Here is a 22,712-nt window from a genome sequence, read left to right as displayed (position 1 = left end):
GACTTCAGCCTGCGCTACACTAGTTGTTGCCAAAAGGACTAGTATTGTAGGGTTTTGTTGGTTAGCGTAGCTAAATCTGAACCTGGGTCCAAACCACCTCAAGCGAATAGATAGATAATTTTTTGGATCAATTACAACAAGCAAAATACTTCACCAAGTTTGACTTGAAGTTTGGATATCACCACGTTTGAGTCAAAGAAGAAGATACCTAGAAGACTGCCTTGAAAAATAGGCAAGGTTTGTATGAGTGGTTAGTCATGCCATTTGGCCTATGTAATGCACCAACTATGTAACAACCCTGGTTAAAAAAATCATGTAAAAATATATAAGACCACGGTTGATGGGACACGTATTCCAAGATGAATGTTGGGCCAGGCATCTTAGGGGGTGTTCATTTGGTTGTTTATGGCTAAGGAAATTGGAAAATGCAATGTCTAAGGCTTTGGAAAGGAAAAATGACATTTTTGGCACATTTTTTTATGAAAATAATGGAAATTAGGAGAAAAAGGAGGTGAAAGGTCAAAGGTTGCATGTGAGGAGGAAAATGAAGGAAAATAATTGAAATTGAAGAAAACAGAGGCCTTATTGATAAAAAGGCTTCTGAGGATCAGTGGGCAAGCTTGGTTAGTTTGGTATTGGAGCTCTCTCATTATTCTCTCTCCCTCTCCCACTCTTGGACACATAGAGTTTATTGGAGCACTTTGGCATTGGAGAGAGAAAGGCAAAGAAGGCAAGTGGAAGCAAAGATCAAGTAGGGAAAGGTAGGATCAAGCAACTACAATAGGCTTCATTGTAGGTATCAACTTGCATGTGTATTTTCCTTGCTAGATTTGACATGCATGGTATTGCATGTGGTTCTTTTCTATCATGGCATGGGTTTTTCCAGGTGTATTAGTGTTTCTAGCCTAGCCTTTCCATTCTTGGATAGCCATGGTGTGATGGGGTTCTCATGTTTTGGTTGAGCTGGATTGCCGGATGGATTCAAAGTTGAGTGGGGTGGATATTTGAATGATAGAGAACATGGCCTAGTGGTCCTTGAACCAGAGTGTGGATCACGGTAAAGCCATTGGCTTAGTGACCCCTGAGCCAGACTATGGGTTACGTAAAGCCAAGATTGTGTTGCTTCGGTGGGCCTAGGAATCTTTGCGGTGAATGGCAGGATATATGGTAAAGCTAAGAGTTGGTTTGCTCTCTGTTGGACCTAGTAATCCTGGGTTTGGGATAAGTGGTAAAGCCTGGAGAGTGGGTCTCAGTTTAGGGCCTAGTGATCCAGGTTTGGATTGTGGTAAAGCCTGAGAGACTAGGAGATATGAAAATTCCTCACGATGTAGGTGGAGAAATCTGGTGGCATCCATGCTTGTTTGGCTTAGTGATTGGGTGGAGATCACGTAAATCCTGTTATGATATGTTCATTGTGTTAGCCTAGTGATTCAGGATGGATTATGGTAAATCTTGGTTTCTATTGATGAGGGTGAGGTGGTTTAGCCTCGATATTCCCTGGTTGGTTATTTTGGTTTGATTCCCACATTCATGCTTGGAATATGTTGGGGGGTGAATGGATGAAGAGAGATTTGGCTCAACCATTCTATGTTTGGGTGGAATGTGGAAGTCCCATCTCAGGTTTGAATTTTGCATCATTAATGAAAGGTTATTTTTCCTTGTATTTATATGAGTATTTTGATGGATTATATGTGGTCTATATGGATGTAATTTCATGAGTATTTTTGTCGCTATTATGCTGGTTATGTATATGTTTTATGACAACATCTATGTATGGATCTCATCATTTTTTTACTTGTAAATGAATGAACAATATATTTATGGCCTAATGGATGAAATGGAAGTTAAAGTGATAAGGAAACAATTCTTCATGGCGAATCTCAGATAAGTATGAGACCCTTATGCTCAGATATGTTATTTACACTTGTAGGTTGCATATTTACCAAGTGTTTGAAAAAATGTATGTCATGGTTAGGTTTGGTTAGGTCAAGCCCTTGATCAAGTTTTGTGTTAGAGTCTTTGCCTTGGTGTCATTTTTTGACTTGGAAAGTATCATCAAGTTCTAGGCATTGGTTTGGAGATTAGCCTTGAAAATATGGCTTAAATCTTACAGTCTTTGGCACAAAATTGGATGAAAAAGACTCCAATCTCTCCCTTGCAGGCATTGTGGGAGTGACTATAGGGTTCCATTCACATGCATGCCTTATCATGGGAGTGAATTTGGGTTTCGTTAATTGAAATGCTAGGTTAACTCAGGGGTTGGGCACCTGGAGTGGTGGATTAGCTCCTAGGGGTCCTAAAGCACTTGAGGGAGGTTTGTAAGGTCTTGTTTTGTCAACTCCATTTCCTTAAGGTTACCTAGGAGGTTGAGTCTTATCATAGTGGCCTCTCGTCGCATGTTTACCTCGGCTGGCCGATTGCTTAGGTAGATGTGGGAGGAGTGTGTTATAGAGTGGTATAAGAGCATGGTTCACCCCTCAGATTGGATGGGTGGTGTGCATTGGTCATGCATGCATGTCAGTTGCATGTGTGTCCCTTACACTTGCATTCCGCGTGCTTGTTGCTTTTGCATGATGTCGATCAGGGTTGCAGTGATGTCATCATGTGAAACTTGAGGTTGTCATGAGGAACTTGATGTTGATTTTGTGGAATGCATTGTAATGAGAATATGATTGGTTACATATTGTTACATGTCGCTTGATTACATCCTTGTATGGTAGGTTGCATTCTTGCATGCTTGATTACATGTATCAGTCTTGTAGTTTTATTACAAGAATTAATCGCTTATACTCGACAACATGCATTCATGCGTATGTGTAGTTGATTATGCATTACTTATTCATGTTGATGGTTGCATGTGGTAATGTGTATAGTGACATAATGGTTGTTGTTGTCATGCATGAGGTTATGGTTTGTGAAGTTGATATGGTCATGCATTGATGAATGGACTTGTTAGCTCTGCTACATGTTGTGGATCTTCAGAGGACAGAAGTGGGCTTGGTCCTTGTTTTGGCCCAAAGGAAGCTCATACCAATCACTTTCACCTTCCCCTCCACCTCTTCCATCCTCCTTCCACCTCCATTTCCCGGGACTTGCTATCAAAAACCATATAAAAAACTTCATCCTTGAGCCCCAAGCGCTAAAGTTAAAACCACATATAACCCACGCCCATACGACTCTCCACCGTAATCGCAATCGTAGCTTTCAGGAGGTCTTTTATAAGTCATGCCTTTAACATTTCCGATGGCCGATTACCGATTGCCCCTATCAGATGCGATATTGCTGTTAAATCATGTTACAATGGTGTAATTGGGTCCAGGCTTTAGTCACTATCGGTGATCGCATGTGTATAAAGGCTCCTCCCCTAACTTCCGCCGATTGCGATATTCTTAAAAACAGTTAATCCCTTATCGGGTTCGGGCTTTAATCGCTATTGGCAAATTGGCAAACTTAAAGGCCCAAAATTATCAAAGGAAAGTGCCGGACCCGATATGACTCACCGCTCCCGTGTAATAAATTTCAAGTTCGCTTTCCACCTTCGATAGTGTACTTGCCATATTGCATAGTTTTCCTCGGCCGTTAACCCCTGTTGATTTACTCCACCATTCAATCATTTGCCATGAGATCCAACGGCATCCGCTTCGCCCGCTACCATAACCTAACCACTCGTTAACTTGGGATAAAGTGGTTTTCACCCTGTCCCATTCGCCACGCGTCGCTCGGTGAGTGTGATCGCGAGCCCATGTACGATTACCGCCATAGGATCCAAAGTGGTGCGATCATTACCGCCCGCCGCCTAAACTGTTTTCCCCGGCTGTTAAGCTCCGTGTACCTTCCGCCCCCGATAACCGTTGGATCTATCCACCCAAGATCTAATGGCTCAGGACTATTTGTTCCCACTTCTTCCTAATGTCTCCCGCTGATAGATCTTTGCTGTCCATCCATGTGATCCAACGACTGATATTTGTTCCCGTCTTGCCCATTCATCCACCATGCAGTCTTCACGTCCATAGCCTGTCCTGTGCGCCCGAAGGAAGAAGGAGGCCAGTATCTAGTACCCGGCGCATTTGCTCCTCAACAACCGCTTTCAAGAGACAGAATGGCCGAGAAGGAAAGGACATGCCTCGAGCAGTTGAATGCATTTATCAGTTATGGAACTCCTTCCATATAACACTCCACCTGCTCGAGAAGGACAACAGAGCATCCGAGAAGGTCAAATTCACTCGCAGACACAGTCAGATTGCAGCAGAGACCCATATTAGAGAGTTAAAGCAGTTGGTGGCCCATTATGACCCCTCCACACATAGAATAGCAGAGAATTTTTGTAAAGAAACTCTATATATACCCAGAAAACAGATGTAATCAGGGTTGATGGTTGTTGTTTTGATGTAAGGTTCAACTTCTGGAGACTGTAACTACTTTGATACTTGCAACGTCTAGTCTTCATTTTCAGCTAATACAAGCTTCTTTTGCTATTAATTGCTCACTTTCCATTTCTACTCTGTTCTAGGTTGTGCCTGTTATGCATTTGTTCATGTGCTCTTGATATTTAGCATTAGAGGGGCTGTCATCCCACCTTTGTGTTGAAGTCTAGTATGTATCATTGAATGTGTTATGCAGGTTTCTGTTTACATAGTGCCAGAGAGCTGTCATCCTGTCTGTGCACTAGGAAATAGAATTGCAGACCTCTTTACTGGTTGCAGTCGGCCATCACATGGTCTTGTGCATCTGCTGGTGTGGTCAATATTCTCCATGTACACCTAATCCTCAAACTCTGAGTAATTGGTGGTCTAAAGCCTTGTAGTCTTGGGGTGTTCACCCATGTCTGGAGTTAAGCATAGTAGAAGTGGTTATCTGGCTTGAAAAAGCATCATTCCTTCCATTCATCCATTTCCAACATATTGTTGAATTTGTAATGTTCCCAAGCATCTCTGAGATACAACCTAGGAGAGTTTCTTGGGGTGATAACAAGACTCTTGCTAGAATGAGGTGTATATGGTTTGGTACTCATATGTTATATGTCTATATGCAGTGGTTATGCATATATGGTATTGGTTATGGTTATTTCATGAATAGTAGGTCAAAAATGCCTTGTAAAGTCATGGTATGCACTTTGGTTATGATGCTAATGTGTTGGCTGAGATAGAGTAGGAAATGCAGATCATCAAAGTGAAGTTGCAGCATTGGACCTTAGGGCAAGAGCATGTTGTCATACATGTTTGTATGTTGGGCATGTAGGTATGTAGGTTAAGGATTGTTATATGAATTAGGGTTATATACATTAGGTTTATGTACATATCTTTTGATGTTATGGTTACGTACATGATAGATGATAGTTGATAAGCATAGTCATTTGCACATGAGTCAGATAGTTAAGAATGATGGTAACATGTGGTTGTATGCATTGCTATTTTTGTTTTGTGTTATATAACTTGATGATTAGGTTATATGTTGTTGATGAGCATGATATATGTCTTATTTTTGTAATATGATATTAACTTGATCATTAGGGTTATTTCAATGAGATCTTGATGTTGTACTTTGGATTGTTCATATGCGTGATGGTTATGTTCATTACATTGAAGATATTGATGTTATATGTATTGGGTTAACATTGTTTAACCTATGCAGATGGTTATGGTTACAAAATTCAGTTATGAGCTGAAATATTTGTGATATGGTGTCATACTAAACTAGACTGATTGTACATATGTGATTGTTATTCATGAACGACAAATGCTTATGAGCTTATGATGTGAACATGTTAGTTATTGTTATGGATATCATGATTTATGTTTGAGTTGATATGTTGTGAAGTTGTATCATGATAACCTAGATTGATTGTGTAGACAAGATCGCCTCCCCTGAGATACATTAAGGTATGAGTTTTCTTATGTCGTATATTTGGTACTTGACTGTTTGATTATGTTTTCTAGTTGATTTATTTAACATGGTATGGTTGCAAGTTGGTTGAATGTTTGATGAATTGCATAATATGAGTATGTGTTCAAATGATCTTGTTTTAAGATGGTTGTACTTATACATATGTGTTGAGACAGTTGATATGTACTTGAGTGTAGTAGGTGACAGTTGTAGCGTTATGTCTAATGACTATGATTTGATTATGGATTATGACATGACTTTTAGTCTTAGTAAAGGTTTATTTCAAATTTATAGATATTATTGTCTTGATATTTGGAACATGTGGTTGACATGTGTGAGGAGTTGCAGGAAACATGTTTGGTATTAGCGTGACAAGGTAATAGTTGATGTGTTTATATAACTAAGCCTTGATTGCAACAAGGTAAAAAGGTAAAAGAAAGGAATTGGGAAAGAATTCCTTGGGCTATGTTTGGAAACCCTAATTCCAAATGAATGAGTGCTTTGCACACAGGAAGTCTTCTTAACCTTGATTTGTCTGAAATTATGTGGATATGTGTTATATTCATGGACATGTATTTGATAGGTATATTAGCTAGTCTCTAGTTACAAGTGGATTTGTCAAGGGGATTGGAGTCCCTTGAGAGATGGCATGGATGTGTTCAACTACAAGGCAATGTGCTTGGCACAACAAGATAAGGTATCTGGTGTATTGTTATGTTTATTTATGCATTGACAGTTATGTGTTTATGGCGGTATGATGCAGGGGATTGCATGGCAAAGAGACTGCCATGAAATCTTGAAGAAGGCTCAGGTTGAGATTTCCTTTGGAATCACTGGGAACCATGGGGATTGAGTCATGGTGTCTGTTGTTAGTCTTGTGCTTTTGGTCTTTTATGATTTGCTTGCACTTGATTTTCAGTTTTTTTATGTCTAGTGCATGATCATGCCACTTTGTTTGTGGTGTTGTATTTTTATTGGTTTTCCATGGTTTTCTTCTTGTTTTCTTCTCAGTCTTTCCTTTATTGTTTTGAGAGTCTTGGGAATTGGTTGGGAAAAGAGGAAATTAATGGATCTTGGGGAGAGTTGTGTGGTACCCAACAGGTAATGTAAGACTCAGATGAAGCTTTGTGCATGAGTAAACACATCGAAAGGTAAGACTATGACAGTCGGTTGGATTGGATGGGTTCATTGTGGTAAATGGATGGTGGCAATAAAGTCATGAGAAAGGTAACCAAAAAGGTAAAGTAAATGGATTTGAGGCATCAAATGCCTTGGCTATGTTGGGAATGAAAATTCTTAATGTTGCTCATGTGTTGCATGAATACAGGAAGTTCTCTTAATCCTTGACCTTGATGTCTGGTAATTATGTTATGATCATGATTACGTTGATATTTATACATTTATACATTTAGGTGTGTATGTATGTCATGTTTGACAGGGTCGTCATGGATCATGACTATTAACGCTAACATTTATGTGTATATATATGTATGTATGCATATCATTGTCTGATAGGATCATGATTGTTTATGCTAATGTTTACGTATATGTATGTATGTATCCATGTATCTATGTCATTGTCTGATAGATCATCAAGAATCATTCTTGTGGTAGAATGATTGCTTATGTAGGCGAATGGCATGAAGAAGTTCCTGGCTATGAGGAATCAAGTGGGAAGATTAGCCATGACAAATATAGGAGGTCAAGATCATGTGAATATGAATTTATATTGCATTCTTGTACTATTCCTATTATTATGTTATGGATAGGTTATACCGAGGGATAAATGAGTAAAATGAAAGCAGTGTGGGTTGCAACATGCTAGGATAAGCATGGATAAGACACTGGAAGCAAGGTTTCTTGGTAAGGATAGCGTGGTTTTGCATGTGTGGTACTACTGTTGTGCATATGTTGTACATGTTGCATCTATGATGTGTGCACATGAGGTATTGTGTATATATAGTGTGTGTACATGTTGTTTATGCAATGTTATGTACAAGATGGTACATATAGTGTTGTGTGCATGATTGGATATCTAGTGTTGTGTATAGATGATGTTATGTACATGTTGGATATGCATTGCTATATACAGGTGGTGTTGCGTGCATGTTGTACATGTGGCTCTATGTAGATATGGTGTTGTGTGCATGATTGTACAAGTGATGTTGTGTGAATGTGGTGCTGTGTACATGTTGTACAATGGTGCAATGTACATGAGGCGTTGTGTACACATTGTGCAAGTGGTGCCATGTACATGTGATGTTGTGCACACATTGTGCACGTGGTGCTTTGTACATGTGGTACTGGTGTACATGTGGGATTGAGTGCATGTCACACATACTGTGTTGAGGGAATGCGGTACTATGTATGTGCATTGTGTAGCCATGGTATTGTGACATATGGATTCATTGTGTTGCACTCTATATACATGTTTGTGTTTTATTGTATACCAGGTGTAGGTGTATGTGTTGTATGTTAGGTGTAGGTGCATGTATTGCATGGGGTTGTATGCAATGTGTGATTGCATGTGTATGATGAACACTATGTTTACGTGCACATGGTTTAGGAGACGACACTGGGTGTTTGTCTGGTGTGGCAACCGATCCGAAGTGCGTACGGAATAAAGACAAAGGTAAAAGCGAAAGGAACTTGATGAAAGATAAGTATCATAATTTTATTTCAGTTTTATCATACATGTGATTTATGATTATGGTATATGATGATTATATGTGATCTATGATTCTGGTTTAAGATTGTTACATGTGAGTTATGATGTTGATCTATTATGGTTGTGTTTTGAGCTAGCCAGATGTGATATGTTTATGCATGATGTTTTGATCAAACAATTAGTTTGACTTGTTGTGACATGAAGCAAATAGGATTGCAAGTGTCCCTTAGTGACGAGCTACCAATGAGGTACGATATGGATTTATTTCAATTTATTTTAAATCTAATGGAAATTATGTGCTTGGAACATGAATGCGTGAACATGCTCGATTGGGTAGTTGAACTAGACTACAAGAATTAGCAACAACAGTGAAAGAAATTGGAACATGCGGCAGTATGCTAGTAAATCACTTCAGGAGCATGGCCATTGTGGGACGCTGGTACCCAATAGTGTCCATTGATTTCCATGAGCATGTTATGACCAATATGATGGTTTTGAGGTAGGGATATGCCTTGTTATTTTGTATCTTCCGATGTGAGGAAGCCTTGCCAAGGGGTGGACTACCCAGGATGGGGTTGCCAACGTAACTTGGAAGGTGAGTGACTACACAGAAGGGGTGACCGTATTCCCGAGGGAATGTGTAATAGAGAAGGGAAGGTCGTGGATATATATTTTTTGGTCATTATCATTGCATATGGAATTAGATGCACATTGGGAGTGTGCCCTAGAACAATGAGCCGGTAATTGTTCACTGAAAGGACAAGTGTGTAGGATTGTAGTGCTGGACTCTGGATGCAGATTTGACTTTGCAGTGGATTCTGGACTTCTTGGGAAGGAGGTGAATCCTGGTATTACTTTGAGGGTGGAGGTGTGAGCCTATGGATTCCCTTGTTGACTAATACAAGCATCATATTTTCTTATTTGTTGGTTTAGTAAATGTGCATATGTGTATATGTGGTTATTGTAAATACCATAATGAGCTATGTTATAAAGCTCCAATAAACGATATGTTTGTCATGTTTTAGTAGATGGTCATTGTAAATACTGCAACGAGTTGTGTTATAAAACTCCATGGTTAGTATGTTTTGTTTTCAACATTCTTGTTGTTTATAGGTGTCATTGAACATTAGGGACGGTGTTCCCCCAAGGGGGAGGGTTCTGTAACAACCCTGGTTAAAAAACTCATGTGAAAATTTATAAGGCAATGGTTGATGGGACACATATTCCAAGATGAATGTTGGGCAAGACATCCTAGGGGGTGTTCATTTGGTTGTTTATGGGTAAGGAAATTAGCAAAGGAAATTTCTAAGGTTTTGGAAAGGCAAAATGACATTTTTGGTACATTTATTTATGAAAATAATGGTAATTAAGAGAAAAAGGAGGTGAAAGGTCACAAGTTGCATGTGAGAAAGAAAATGGCGGAAAATAATGGAAATTGAAGAAAATAGAGGCTTCATTGATAAAAAGGCTTTTGAGGATTAGTGGGAAAGCTTGGTCAATTTGGTTTTGGATCTCTCTCATTATTATCTCTCCCTCTATCACTCTTGGACACTTAGAGTTTATTGGAGCACTTTGGCATTGGAGAAAGAAAGGAGAATAAGGCAAGATGAAGCAAAGATCAAGCAAGGAAAGGCAATATCAAGCAACTACAAGATGCTTCATTGCATGGATCAACTTGCATGTGTATTTTCCTTGCTATATTTGGCATTCATGGTATTGCATGTGGTTCTTTTCTATCATGGCATGGGTTTTTCCAAGTGTAATTATAGTGTTTTTAGCCTAGCCTTGCCATTTTCGGATAGCCATGGTGTGATGGGGTTCTCATGTTTTGGTTGATATGGATTTCCGGATGGATTCGAAGTTGAGTGGGGTGGATCTTCGAATGATAGAGCACATGGCCTAGTGGTCCCTGAACCAGATTGTGGATCATGGTAAATCCACTAGCCTAGTGACCCCTGAGCCAGACTATGGGTTATGTAAAGCCAAGATTGTGTTGCCTCAGTGGACCTAGGAATCCTTGCCGGTGAATGACAGGATATACGGTAAAGCCAACAGGTGGTTTGCTCTCCATTGGACCTAGTAATCCTGGGTTTTGGATATGCAGTAAAGCCTGGAGAGTGGGTCTTGGTTTAGGGCCTAGTGATCTAGGTTTGGATTGTGGTAAATCCTAAGAGACTAGGAGATAGGAAAATTCCTCATGGTGTAGGTGGAGAAATCCGGTGGCATCCATGCTTGTTTGGCCTAATGATCAGGTGGAGATCACAGTAAATCCTATTATGATGTGTTCATTATTTTGACCTAGTGATCTGGGATGGATTACAGTAAAGCTTGGTTTCTATTGATGAGGGTGAGGTGGTTTAGCCTCGCTATGCCCTGGTTGGTTCTTTTGGTTTGAGTCCCACATTCATGCTTGGAATATGGCACGGGGGTGAATGGATGAAGAGAGATTTGTCTTATCCATTCTATGATTAGGTGGAACGTGGAAGTCCCATCCTGGGTTTGGATTTTGCATCATTAATGAAAGGTTATTTCTCCTTGTATTTCTATGAGTATTTTGATGGATTATATGTGGTCTATATGGCTATACTTTCATGAGTATTTATGTCCCTATTATGCTGGTTATGTATAAGTTTTATGACAACAAGTATGTATGGATATCATCATTTTTTTACTTGTAAATGAATGAACAATGTATCTATGACCTAATGGATGGAATGGAAGTTAAAGTGATAAGGAAATAATGCTTCATGGTGAATCTCAAATAAGTATGAGACCCCTATGCTCAGATTTGTTATTTACACCTGTAGGTTGCATATTTACTAAGTGTTTGACAAAATGTCTATCATGGTTAGGCTTGGTTAGGTCAATCCCTTGGTAAAGTTTTGTGTTAGATGCTTTTCCTTGGTGTCATTTATTGTCTTGGAAAGTCTCATTAAGTTCTAGGCATTGGTTTGGAGACTAGCCTTAAAAAAGTGGCTTAAATCTCGTAGTCTCTAGCACAGAACTAGCTAAAAAAGACTGTAGTCTCTCCCTTGCAGGAATTGTGGGAGTGACTATAGGGTTCCAGTCACATGCATGCCTTGTCATGGGAGCGACTTTGGGTTTAGTTCATTAAAATTCTAGGTTAACTCAGGGGTTGGGCACCTGGAGTGGTGGATTAGCTCTTGGGGGTCCTGAAGCACCTAAGGGAAGTCTGTTAGGTCTTGTTTTGTTTGTAATTAATTGTCATGGGAGCGCTTTGTGAGAGGTTTACCGACATTTGGGAAGGGACATGAATACCTGTTCATGGTAGTTGACAGGTTTAGTAAGATGTGTGTTCTTATGCCCTGTAAAAAGACCATTAGTAGGAAAGAAGCAACAAAATTATTCTTTGGATAGGTCTAGGTGCACTTTGGGATACCAAGAAGCCTTATTTCACACAGGGATATAAGATTTCTCAGTGCATTCTAGACTACATTGTGGGAGGAGATGGACATGAATTTGAAGATATCTACATCATTCCATCCATAGACAGATGGGCAAACATAAGTAGTCAACAGGAATTTGGTGCAACTTCTAAGGGGATACAACTAGAAGCACTCAAAGACCTAAGATGAAAATATGGTTTATGTACAACATTCTTATAATAGAAAAATCCACACTTCTACAAGAAAGTCACCATTTGAAACCGGTTTTGGATATTTTCTGCCTTCACCGTTGGACATTGCACATGGGCAGCAATGAGGAGTGAGAAAAGATCTTATGGGAGATGCTTTAAGGGATGAAAAATTTATAAAGAAGATTAGGTAGATCCATCTACATGTACAAGGAACACCACAAAAGTCACAGGAGAATTACAAGCCTAGACATGATCAACATAGAATAGAGAAATCATTCAAGGTGGGAGAATGAGTATGGTTACAGTTGAATAAGGAGAGGCTACAGGGGCATGGTAAGAAAATCAAGGCTATGAGGTATGGTCCCTTTGAGATACTGGAAAAAGGTGGGTGATAGTTCCTATTGAATTAGCTTACAACCATATATGCACATTTACTTAGTTGTGAATGTGGATAATTTGAAACTCTATGAGCCTTCCATGCTAGATCAGGAAGAGGAGCAAGTCATACCTTCCATAGAGGATTTGGGACCAGATGCTTAGGAAAAGTTGATAGAAGATATATTTATATAGAAGAGGTTCAAAACTACAAGATAGGGGTAGCATGACCTTTGTAATATTTGGTTGAAGGGACAACTTCCAGGCAAAGATAAATGGTACACAAGAGAGAAGGTGGAGGAAAAATTTCCTCACCTCATTCAATAGAATATTTTGGGGATAAAAATACTCCCAAAATGGGTAGGTGTGAACTGGATTGGATCATTATATTGTTTATCATCCATCTCAATGCATTTGGAGTGGAAAAAGTGGAGCAATCATCTCATGAGACCTTTTCTATCGGCGGGACCCAATTTGGCAAAACAGGGTATGAAACCTTTTGGGAGCATTTTGAGGCATCAAATGATGTTTTTTTGGGGTAAAACTTTTCCAATTTAATGTGGCACATTTTCATTATATTTTACACATAGATATCTTTCCAATGATAAAAGAAGCACGTCAATCGGAGTTCGTATGCAAAGGTTATGCCACTCAGAAGTTGACCTTCCTGTTTTCACACCTATAATTCAGGAGGATGCCACTTTAGACCCCATTATTCATGGAAAAGGGTCTAGCCACGTGTTTGTGATGTAAAAGACTCTAGAAAAGTCTATACTTTAACTCTAGTTAAGAGTTGATGTAGCCAAACTTAACCACTAGTAGGCTATTGTGTTGTGTTATAACGAGGCCACTAGGAGGAAGAGGCATTCCATTCTTTCGAGAGCATTTTGTTCAATATATGAGAAAATATAGCCAGGAGAGATAGCAAGTAGATCACACAGAGTGGATCTATGCATTGTTGCAGCCCATATGCCACAAAAATTACTTATTCTTACTTGTAGCCTTATTTTCCAGACAAAGAAAGAGAGCGAAGCGACCTCACCTTCCAATTGCATTTTCTCCCGAAAGGGTTTCCCATAGCATATTTTGTGTCTTGTGTGTGAGTGTGAGATTATTTTTTCATTCTCTATTTTTCTGCATAATTTCCATTTGCATGCATGCACTAATTACAGTTAAATCTACATATTCTAAAGTTTAATAAAACTGTAATAGTGTAGAATATCATATTTTAATATAATATTACCATATATGTTGTGATGAACTGTCGAGTGTAATATCCATGGTTGTTTACAGATCATTTGGTATTGGAGTGGGTTTCTTTGGGTTTTTATGGAGATTGTAGGGATCTAGATTGGTGGGGCCAAAAATCATAAAACCCTAATCATGGTCGATGAATCTTTAAACGAACCTTGTGATGTTGAAGAGGTGAGGTTTACACAGTTGGAACAACAAGTCACAGATATCAACCACAATGTAAACCTCCTCATGGTGGTCTTAAATAACAATATCAGGATATTTGGAGAAGATGGGGGTTTGAGTACAAACGAAAAATCAGAATGGGGATCAGAATATCAGTGAGAAATAGAGAACCAGTCGAAGAAAGAACTCGAAAAATATCAACCCAGTTTGAGTGTTGTGAATCAATCCCTGTTTGAAATCGAAGCAATAGTCAATATCAAGTATTATCACAGTGAGTTCGATTATCTGAAGCTGAATCACTATTTGCAGCAATTAGAAATTTATTTCAGAGGCCATAATATCGAGGAAGGATAAAATATCTCATTCAGGCGATTGAAATTAGAGGGCCATGCATTGAATTGGTGGGAGAGCCACACAGAAACCCTGAGGTTGGAGGGATAACCTCCAGTGACTAATTGGGAGGATTTCAAAATCCTCATTAAGTAACAATTTTATCCCATTGGGTATGTGGAGGATCAGTGGATCGGTGGCATTACTTCAGGCAAAGGTTGAGCCAAAGTATGCAGGAGTACACCATGAAATTAAGAAAGATGGCTATAATGTTGGGTATCTCTCCAAAGAAGCCAGATGTACTCCTCAAGTATTTGGGGGGTATGAACCACCATATGCGTGAGAAAGTGATGTTATTCAAGCCCAAATTAGTGGATGAGGCTTATGTATAGGCAAAATACCTAGAGAACATAGGCTCAGAGAGAGTGCAATCAAGTGGATCAAAGCAGAAGGAGCAACATGATGCTTCTAAGGAGGGAAAGAAGAAGTAAAAAGGGGGAAAGGATAAAAATAAGACAACCACATCACACCAATGCAAAGATCCTAACAACCACTACAACCATTGCAACATTGATGGCCATACAAAACATATGTGCTAGAAGTTGCACCCAAAGCTAAACGTGAAGAACAAGAAGAAATATAATAAGAAGAAGAATTTCATGGCCATGAATTCTAGAAAGAAAGTTGAAAGAAACTCAAACTTGGATGAGAATATAGTTTGTACATCAATGTAGAAGGAGGTGAATTTGAGTAGCCTTCAGCAACAGGAAGAAAAAGAAATGACCAAACTCTTCCATATAAAGATACAGGCCAAGAAGATAAATATTGATGCTCTGTTTGACTCAGGATCACATGCGAATCTCATTGCAACAAAGCTGGTCAAGAAGTTGGGTCTAGAAGTTCGTGATCATCGTGGTTAATAAGTAGGGTCTCAATGCAGAGCTAAAGGTAACTAAACAATGCAAAATTAGAATTGCTATCAATGTTGATTTTATTGATGAAGTAGATCTAGATGTGGTTCCCCTTGATGTATGTGGAGTTGTGTTTGGGAGTCCATACATGTACATGTGTGATGAGATAGTCATGAGGAGAGCCAACCAATATTGGCTCGTCGAGGATGAAAAATCATTCATCATCAACGCGCAAAAAGGAAAGTAAAAAAATTAAGTGGTAAGTGCCAACTAAGCCAAGAAATTGATCAATTATAGCAAGAAGTATGATTTATTGTTTTTAAGAGAAAGTCAGTCTGAAGAGGAGTCAATAAGAGGCAAGGCATCCTTAGAGGGGTGTACTAAGAAATAAAAACAACAATTGGAGGAGTTGTTATATGCATACAGGGATGTGTTCCGAGAACCTAAAGGGTTACCACCTAAGAGAGAAGTGGATCAGAAGATCCAACTATTCCCAAACTCCCCATTGTTGAATATTGGGTTGTACAGGATGTATGTTATATAAGCAAGTGAGGTGAAGAAACAATTGCAGTAGCTACTGGAAAAATATGTCATTTGATTGAGTACATCACCACGTGGGTCATCCATCATTATTTTTCCAAAGAAGGATGGGACTTAGTGAATGTGTATAGATTATAGGGTGTTGAACAAAACCATGCTCAAGAATAGATACCCCCCGCACAGGATAGATGATTTGTTGGATCAGTTTCCGCAAGAAAAATACTTCACCAAGCTAGAATTGAAGTCTAGATATCACCAGGTTCAAGTCAAAGAAGAATATACCTAGAAGAATACCTTCAAAACAAGGCAAGTTTTGTATGAGTGGTTAGTTATGTAATTTTTCCTATGTAATGCACCAACTAAATTTATGAGATTAATGAATGATGTACTAGTCCCTTTTATAGATTTATTTGTTACTATCTATTTGAATGATATATTGGTATATAGTACTACCTGGGAGGAGCATATTTCATAATTGACACAGGTGCTGAAAACATTAAAGAAGCCCCAACTGCTAGAAAATCTCAAGAAGTGTGAGTTTGTGTAGTGGTCCTTGGTGTATATGGGGTATGTGATCAATGGAGGAGAGATGAAGATAGATCCTTCCAAGATGGAGGCCATCATGAAATGGTTGGTGCTGTTAATGTTTCTGAGGTAAGGAGTTTTATTGGTGCAACACAATACTTGAGGAAATTAATAGCCTCATTTTCAGTGATAGTAGCACTGCGCCACGTCGTAACAACAAGTGGAAAAAGTTTCTAGTGAGGAAAACGTCCAAAAAGGGATTTCGAGGAGTTAATGAAGAAGATCATTCAAGCACTAGTTATGACATTACAAAACTTGCAGTTTCCCTTTGAAGTGGAGACAAATGTAAGTGGGTATTCTATGAGTGCTGTCTTGATGCAAGGAGGAAGGCCTGTATGCTACCATTATAAAGAATTTCATGGGGCAGTTCTTAAATACCATACCTACGACAAGGAGCTCTATGCCATGGTGCAAGCTATAAAGAAGTGGAAGCACTATCTAATGGGAAATGAGACAATAATCCACATAGATCACCAACCGTTACAGTACTTGCAGGCCGAAAGTAAGCTACATCAGACCAAGAATTACAAGCGGATGGGGTTTTTGCAGTAGTTTCATTTGGTGATCATATATAAGAAGGGAAACACAAACAAGTTGGCCGAAATGTTTTCAAGGCTGCCCACATCAAACATTACAACTTTGGGGACTCTTATGCACATGGATCCACTCACCCATGATGCCATACATGGAATCATATTTAGAGGACAAGGACTTCAAGGAGGTGTATCAACAGTTGCATAGTTAGAGTCATGTGCATGATGGCGACAACACTATTGACTACCATCTCCAAGATGGGTTATTGTACATGATGGATAAGCTATGTGTTCATAAAGGTGAGTGATTGAAACTAATTAGAGAGGCTCGCACCTCCAAGGTTGCAGGTCAATTTGGTGTAGCGAAGACTATCGCTAACTTGTAGAGGTATGTTTATTGCCCCAAGATGCAAGAGCAGGTAGCTAGATTCATAAGAGGATGCATGATTTGTTTTACCAGCAAACCTAGCAATAGGAAACAAGGTCTATATCATCCCTTACCTATACCCACTCATCCTTGGGAAAGAATTTCCATGGAATTTGTGGGAGGTTTGCTGATAACTAGGAAGGGACATGACTACTTGTTCATGGTAGTTGACAGGTTGAGAAAGATGTTTGTTCTGATGCCCTGTAAAAGGACCATTAGCAGGCAATAAGCAAAAAAATTGTTCTTTGTACATGTTTTTGTGCACTTTGGGATACCAAAGAGCATTGTTTTAGACAAGCATACACGATTTCTCAATGCATTCTAGACTACATTGTGGGAGAATTTGGACATGAAGTTGAAGAGATCTACAACATTCCATCCATAGATAGATGGGTAGACATAAGTAGTCAACATGACTTTGGTGAAAATTCTAAGGGTATACAACCAAAATCATCTAAAGAACTGGGATGAAAATCTAGTTTATATACAATACTCTTATAATAGAGTAGTCCACACTTCTAAGTGAAAGTCTCCATTTGAAACTTGTTTTGGATATTTTTCTGCCTTCACCATTGGATATTGCATATGGAAATAAGGAGGAGTGAGGGAAGATATTATTGTAGATGCTTTGAGGGATGAAAAATTTATAGAGAAGATCAGGCAGATCTATCTATAAGTATAAGAAACAATGCAAAAGTCACAGGAGAAGTATAAGGCCATGCACGATCAACACAGAACAGAGAAATCATTCAAGGTGGGAGACATAATATGGTTACAATTAACCAAGGAGAGGATGCAGGGGCCTGGTAAGAAAATGAAGGCTCTAAGGTATGGTCCCTTTGAGATACTGGAAAAGGTGAGTGATATTTCCTATCGACTCAACTTACCACCATATATGCACATTTACTCAGTTGTGAATGTGTAAAATTTGAAACTCTATGAGGCTTCCATGCTAGATCAGGAAGAGGAATATGTCCTACCTTTTGTGGAATATTTGGCACCAGATGCCTAGGAATATTTGATATAAGATACAATTTTGCAGAAGAGGTCAAAAACTACAAGACAGGGGCATCATGAACTTTGCTAGATTGGATTGAAGGGACAACTTCCAGGTAAAGCTAAATGGTACACGAGAGAGAAGGCGGAGGACCAAAAGCCTCCAAAAATGGGGAGGTGTGATATGGATTGGATCACCATATTTTTTTCAACCATTTTGATGCATTCAGAGTGGAAAAAGTGGAAGAATCAACTCATGAGACTATTTTTATCAATGAGACCCAATTTGGAAAAACAAGGTGTGAAACCTTCTGAGAGCGTTTTGAGGTATGAAATGGTGTTTTTTGGGGGGTAAAACTTTGATTCTTTATAAAGACACCTTTTCACAATTTTATACACACATATATATTTCCAACAGAGCAATAAATGTGTTAATCTAAGTCCGTATGCAAAAGTTATGCCACTAAGAAGTTGACATTTTTGTTTTCACACCTATAATTTTGCAGGATGTCGTGTCAGCACCCATTATTCATGGAAAAGGGGCTATCCACGTGTTTGTGATGTAAAATACTCTATAAGGGTCTATATTGTAACTCTAGTTAAGAGTTGATGTAGTCAAACTTAACCACTAGTGGGCTATCGAGCTGTGTTATATCTGGGCCACTAGGAGGAAGATGCATTCCATTCTTTCGAGAGAATTTTGTTCCATAGCTGAGAAAAGATAGCACAGAGAGATAAGAGGTAGAGAACATAGAGAGGATCTATGAACTTTAGCAACCCACAGGCCACAAGCATTACTTCTTTGTACGTGCAACCTTATTTTCTAGACAGAGAAAGAAAGCGAAGAAGCCTCACCTTCCAGCTGGTTTTTCTCTCGAAAGGGTTTCCCAGAGCATATTTTGTGTCATGTGTGTGTGTGAGATTATTTTGTCATTCTATATTTTTCTACATAATTTCCATTCACATGCATGCACTACAATTAAATCTATAGATCTTGAAGTTTAATAAAACTGTAATAGTGTAGAATCTTAGATTTTTAGTATAATATTATCATATCTGTTGTGATGAACTGTCCAATGGAATATATATGGAAGTTTATGGATCATTTGGTATCAGAGCGGGTTTATTTGGGTATTTTTTGGATATTGTAGTGATCTACATTGGCATGGGTCGAAAATTGTAAAACCCTAATCGTGGTTAACGAATTTGTAAATGAACCTCGTGATGATGCAAAGGTGAGGTTTACATGGTTGGAAAAACATGTCGTAGATATCAACCACAATGTAAACCTCCTCATGGAATCCTTGAATAATAAGCTGGGGATATTTGGATAAGATGGGGGTTTGAATGCAAAGGACAAATTAGAACGAGGATTAGAAGATTGGAGAGCCAATCAAAGAAAGAACCCAAAAAAGATTAACCCAATTTGAGTGTCGTGAATCAATACCTGTTTAAAATGGAAGAAAAAGTCGATATCAAGTCGTACCACAACGATATCAACACTTTGAAGTTGAATAATTGGTTTGAATGTCTGGAAGTTTATTTCAGCGTCCATTAGATTGAGAAAGGATAAAATATCTCATTTGCGTAGCTGAAATTAGAGGGCCATACACTAACTTTGTGGGAGAGCCACACAAAAACACTAAGGTTGGAGGGAGAACCTCTAATGACTAAGTGGGAGGATTTCAAAACCCTCATTAATTCAAAGTTTAATCCCATTGGGTACATGGATTATTAGTGGATTTTTTGGCATTACTTCAGGCAAAACCCGGGCCAAAGCATGCAAGAGTACACCACAAAATTCATAAATATAGCTATAATGTTGGGTATATATCCTAAGAACGTAGTTCTACTCCTCAAGTATTTGGGGGGATTTTCACCGCCATCTGCGTGAGCAAGTGATTCTATTCAAGCCTGTTGGCTTGATGGGCCCTAACCTAGGTTCAACGTTAAGTAGCCAAGCAAATCCATACACTATTAGCCTTTTCGGCATCAGCCCGCGGAGGGTGGACTGAAGTCTCACTCGAAGAAGTACGGGGGGATGCAGGAACCAAGTTTCTGCACCCTGATATGGTTGCAATGTCAGTTATATACCCTCATCCTTCCTTTGCATAGACCGATAAGCCCCTTTCAGGCTTATCAAAGTACTTCTTTTATTCATCCTTGAAGCCTCCGTGAAAGTCTCCAATCATCCTTCACGGACCCTAAATAGATGGATTAGGCACTTACACACCTCTGTAATTACTCTACTTCTGTATTTACTCAGATTCATTCTCTTTATTGATAATCTAGATTTCCAGTACAGACACTGACTACCCTGCGCTCACAACTGCAGGGATATACGCACTCAGCTGCGGACTTCTACCCTAGGTGTCTGTGCACTCAGCTGCAAAGCTTCTTCCTATGCTAAGACTCTTCGCTCTTATCTCTCATAGACCTATAAAATTACTTAGAACTCTACCAAAACCTTATGAACTGCCTTAGACTCTTCTAAGACTCCCTTTTTATACAATCCCATGGTCTGTGAACCACGGGCAGATCTCATCAAGCCGACACAAACTATATAAACTAAGGGAGGAAACCCTTTTTGACTGCTTACATCTTTGTGCTCCGTGGCCACAAAATGTAGAGACTTTACATTCTTTACAAACAACTTGGGTCTTTAGCCGAAAACTTGGGCTTTTAACCCCAAAGTTGACCCCAAGGGACCTGTTCCCAACAGGCCCCCAACACAAATTTGGTGACTCGCCCCCGAGTCACTCTGCTGACACAAAGATCTTGTCGTGAAGACCTCCTAGCTCCACTTGTACCACTGCGACTTTCGTGGTGCACTGTGTTTCCGCCTGCTTCACTTGCTCGATCAACTACTCCGTCGTTGGCTTTGCGCTATTTTCCTATATTTTCTGCTGTGTCACCTACAAATTGGAAAATTTCCCTTCAATGGAGGCAATGAGTACATAGGCCTCCTCTAGCCAAGGGCCCAATCTGGCCTTGAGTATTGCCTCCTTGCATTGGGCTGCATCCACCTATTCTTTCAGCGCCTTTACTTCATGTAGCTTCGCTAACCTTTGTGTAATCGAAATGATGCGCGTCATCGCTTTAACCTCATCATATCTCTGCTGTAGCTCCCACACCTCTGTCTCTAGCCTCTACACAGTGGGATCCTCCTGTAGGTTGTGACTACTTCGAGTGACTGCTCGAAGAGCATAGTGCACTCCTTCACGGTGACATCTATAGTTGCTACTGCATCTTTAACAGTGGTTGCATGCTTCTCTTTAACCTCTGTTGGAGTCGAAGGCTGGGCCCTCAACTCGAGCTCTATAGTTTTAAGGTTCAGTTTAAACTGAACCTTAGGCAGCGAGCTTCCAGATTCTCACATCAACTGGCGCATCTTTAGGAATATCCAACTCTCGCATAGTCTTACATGCCTCAGCGACCACCTTGGTCATGTGCTCATCTTTTTTCATGGTGGCCTTAAGAAGATCAATGGAAGAATTCTTTTGGGTAGCCAACTGAGCGTTGTTCACCTTCTGCTCACTGATAATGTTTAGGGCATGCTGTTTGCGAGCCGAAGTTTCACGATCACACCATCTTGCAAGGTGTTAAGGGCTTCACTTGGAAGTGCAACCAAATTTAGGCCAACCCTCTTGAGGGCACTGACAGCGTACGCACCATTTCTGCTACCTCCAACGTTCTAGGTGCCAAACTAGTTGATACCACGCTGCTTTGCCCCACACTGGTCTGTACCTGTGATGCCTGGATCTGCATCTCGTGCAAACTCATTTGAATGACACCCAAGGCTTTTTGTTGATGCTGCTCGAACTGCTGCAACAGTTCCACGGTCGCATCCCTCATCGCATAACTAATGTCATTCAAATCACCCTCTGTCAAGGTGATTGGGTCAAGGGAAGTTTTTCTGGCCTTGGACTTCTTCCACGGCCCTACTTTCTCTTGATCCCTGTTGCACTTAACCCGGAACAGAGTAGTCTTTGGGTCTTCTCCTCCCTAGTCAGATCGTTGCTCTTCCTCTTCTGTCTCCAGGCAAGGGTATTTCTGAATCCTATCAGAGTCGTGCTCCTCCTCTTCTTCCTACCCTTTTGTCTACTTTTTGGCAACGCGCTTTGCTTTGACTTTATCCTCAACCTCTTTCTTCCTCTTCTCGGATCACTATTCCATCTTTATTCTGACCTCTTCCTTCTTATGCTTCACTGTAGACTTGCTAGACCCAACTGTCAAGTCTGAGGGCGTGCGCCACTTTGCTAGCCAGTGGTCGAGGACTGCTACAATCGCATCGTTTGTGGCGAGGTATGAAAGGTCATACCACTTTTGCTCAGGGTCCTTCCGTGCTTGCATGGAGACATAGTGGAAGTCCACTTTGAACTACACATACTTTGCCAACTGGTCAAAGACAGTCGGTGACAATCGCGTTTCTTGTTGATGGCTATGT

The sequence above is a fragment of the Pinus tabuliformis genome, chromosome 7, assembly GCF_031772625.1.
Source record: "Pinus tabuliformis cultivar Carrire ecotype Pingquan chromosome 7, CPIR1, whole genome shotgun sequence".
Classification (NCBI taxonomy): Eukaryota; Viridiplantae; Streptophyta; class Pinopsida; order Pinales; family Pinaceae; genus Pinus; species Pinus tabuliformis.
This window is presented reverse-complemented; position numbering follows the sequence as displayed.